We start from the raw sequence: 3,880 nt of genomic DNA, 5'->3' as shown, positions 1-3,880 counted from the left end.
AATTTTTCAGTATGTTTGTGGATAATCTTTCAAAATATACATGTTTTTCCCACATTCTACCCGTTTTTAATATTTTATTTACATCAAAGTAGCTCCTAATAATATCGTTATTATTCCTATCAAAGATATTAAATTTATTATGTAAGGTATAACTATAAAAAGAGAAGAAGGCGGGTTACAAGAAAAATACCCGTAGCTACAACAGTAGCAACATTTATAAGAGCCGAAATAGAAGTAGGCCCCTTCATGGCATCAACTGACCATACATCAAGAGGAAGTTACGCAAATTTAGTAACTGCACCGACAAATAATAATGAGGCACATAAAGTAAGAGATAAAAAATAACCTCATCATTATAAATCAAATTATTTAATATACAAACAATTTTTGAAATTCAAAACTTACCGTTATCCAATAAAAAAAACCTAAAATTCCTAATAATAAATCAAAATTAATTCTTGAATTTTACCTCATTCCAAATGTCAAACAACCTTAAAAATAGAAAACGATTCATATTTGGACATATTATTTGAGTATAATAAACAATATTTTTAAACAACAAATAAAATTTTATTTATTTTAGATTCTTTTATCTCTCTCTCCTCCCATCACCATCACCATCACAATCATCATCTACCATTTCCAATCTCCCTCAACCTTAACAGCTCCCTCTCCCTCTCCCATGCACCTTCACTCTCATTCAAAATAATTAGTTGTATTATAAATCCACATAACAATAATGTTATTTTCAGTTATAAAATGGATGGTGTATAAATATTTTTCTTTATATACCATATTTTTCGTTACTTTTTTCATGTTTTTTTTTTCTATTTAACTAAAACTTTTGATGAAGACATTGGTAATAGAAGATATAATTATCCATGAGAGAGAACATGTTGCAATAAATACACTCCTACTACTAATGTTATTTGGCCTTGTGCTTTATCAATAGCTATAGCATGCTTTTCAGCATCTTCACCAACTATTATCTCAGCATGTGCGTTTGCAGACCATTCTTGTTCTATTGCACAAGTTATTTGATGGATCCAAATTTGTTAAAAGTATAATTGGATAATTGACTTTTATGACCAATCTATGTGGAGGAAAACCATTTGGTAGAAGTGTATTCAATTAATAATTCTTTTGGATCCACGACTTAGTTAAAATTGTTGAATGTTTTAGTATCACATAAATATTTTGGAAATTTTGGTTCCAGGTAACCACCTCCATTGAAGACGAAGCTATTAACTGTAGTATATCACTTGAAGACGGTGAGGAAGGTGGACAGCAACACTTGTGCTTTCCAAGCATTTAACCTAAATATGGAGACACATCCATGTCATCAATTCGATATAGATTATTAATTGGAGATTAGTTTGTATAGTTCCATTATCTTATTTGCCTTCTTTTCGTGCACTCTGTATATTTATTTGTTTTATTAATTGTTGACTTATATAAGAAAGTTATTATCGAGTCAAGTTAGTTAGTTAAAGTCGGCTACATACTTTCTTATGGATTCAATTCTTAAAATACTTCCTAATCAATAGTTATAATTATTACTTAACAACGATACTGTAACACCCCAAAATTCGGTCTAAACGTTATGACCGAATTTGGCGATGTCACATTGTAACACCCCTTACCCGTATTCGACGCCGGAATAGGGTACGAGGCATTACCAGAACACATACACTTATATAAACATGTTAAACCGAGTTATAAAATTTCATTCAAATTTAAACTCTTCAAATTTTTAACATGCTTTTATAAATCTTCACGTTATAACTTCAAAATACTATAGTTGTAACAAATAGGGCTTCTGAGACCCAATACATACTCATGCAATTCAATACTTCATTTTCATTTCATTTAATTCACGATTCTCATGTTCATGATTCAATTCAATTTCTCAATCCAATATACATTTCAATACCACTGTTGACACCATTTTTTTGACAAAACGGGGTCGACTTGGGTTTTGAAAAATGAAAGTAAAAACGGGAGTCGCCACCAATCCTTTTTGATAAGGTGGGATCGAATCACCTCGAAAAGTGGTTGTTTTTAATAAATGATTTGATTTTATTAAAACAACGATTTTGGTCCACGAAATTTAGAAAATGGGTTCGGGAGTCGGTTACGCACGAGGAAGGATTAGCACCCTCGTAACGCCCAAAATTGGTACCTAGTTGATTAGTCAATGTCTTAATGTCAAAAATTGAAAACTTTGAAGAATTTCAAAAATACGATCCTTGTATTAAAATGTTAAAAAATTTTTGGGAAAAGAAGCATATTTCACATTAATCGAGAAAGAGAATCATATCCAGTAAGTTAGGACGCAATGTCTCGAATTCCTGATACGCGAATGGATGTAAAAAATTTACTTATTTAAAATATATTTAATTATCTCAAATTTCAGAAAAAAGGGATCATGCCCAGTAAGTTAGGACTTGATCTTTTCTTAATTTTCGAGGTCATTTAAAGCTTAGATTTGAAAAAAGACTCGTGTAATAAAGTTTAAAAGGATATTCAATTGTTTAAGTCAGATGAAGAAATCGCAATTCAATACGTTAAGGTACAATTTCTCAAAATTCTAAACATTTAATATTGCCTTTATCATTTTTTAGAAAAAATTCTCATCTCGGGAAAACAACGTGTCATATCCAATGCGTTAGGACACAACGTGTTGAATTCCCGATAATGAGCTTTTTATTTACGTTTTTTATAAAAAAGAGTAATCTCGATTATTTAAATTCAACGAAGAAAATCAGAACCCAATACGTTAGGGCTTAATTCTCTCAAAAATCCCAATACGTGGGGAATATGTAGGGTCTTCATATTCATCCTCAGAATTGACTACAGGGTTTCTCTTTTTATCTCTAGACGAAAGTTGTGCTAATTGGCTCATCAAGCTCCTTTGGGATTCTTGCATATCTTATTGAAATTTGGTCAATTGCTCTTGCATCTGTATTTGCATTTGCTCTAATCTCTTCAATCTTTGGTCCATTCCTTTAACTTCTGTTCGGGTACCGTGAGGGCGTTGTTTTTCCAGATTAACTTTTCTAAAATAATTTTACTCAATTAGGCTCTTTTAGTAGATTTTAATGCATACGATGTCATGTAATGCAAATGTATGAAATGAATGCAAAAAGAAAGAGAGGCATTGATTCTGAATTCAATTCCATTAGAACAAATTTTCTAGAGAACAAATTTCTTTACATAACATAGATTACATATGCGACTTTGCATTCATATTCTAGGCGAAGACATTGATCTCCTTTTTCATATACGGATGCTGGGATCAAATCTTGTGAATTTTCCAAAATCTGTCTCTACTATCTCCTTTTGTTTGATCCGAGCCACGACCTATTGCTCCGTCTCGATGCTCTTTAGTTTCGTGACAGCTCTCGAATAATCTTTGTCGGTTTGAATCCTCAGGCAGCGAAGCATAGTCGTATATTCCTCCACGAACTTCTAGCCTTCCCTCGTTGTGTTTGATTAGTCCATATTCAGGCAGTTGCATTATATTCCACTCTATCAAGAAATTCGTTTTCCATGACAAGCTTTTCTATTTAGCAATCAAATTTGAATCAACACCTCTTTTCTTTGATGAAAATGCAAAGCAATCATAAACAAAACAAAACAAGGCGGGTTAGTATAAAGCAAAAGTAAGCAAGAAAGAATAGAACACCTATTTGGGTGACCACTAATGGTTCAGAGTGGTTCTACCTAGGGTGGGCTCCTAAGGTCCTCTACATGTGGTTTGGTTTTGAAGAAAGGGTACCTGAACCATCAGATTCCTCGATCTTCACCCATTATAGGCTCATATGGACCGAGTTCAGTTCAGGGGAATACATTTCCCTATGGCCATGTGGAGACGAAA

This window comes from Gossypium raimondii, chromosome 8 (genome assembly GCF_025698545.1).
Source record: "Gossypium raimondii isolate GPD5lz chromosome 8, ASM2569854v1, whole genome shotgun sequence".
NCBI classification, from domain to species: Eukaryota; Viridiplantae; Streptophyta; class Magnoliopsida; order Malvales; family Malvaceae; genus Gossypium; species Gossypium raimondii.
The sequence above is the reverse complement of the archived record's forward strand: the minus strand, read 5'-3'. Positions refer to the sequence as shown.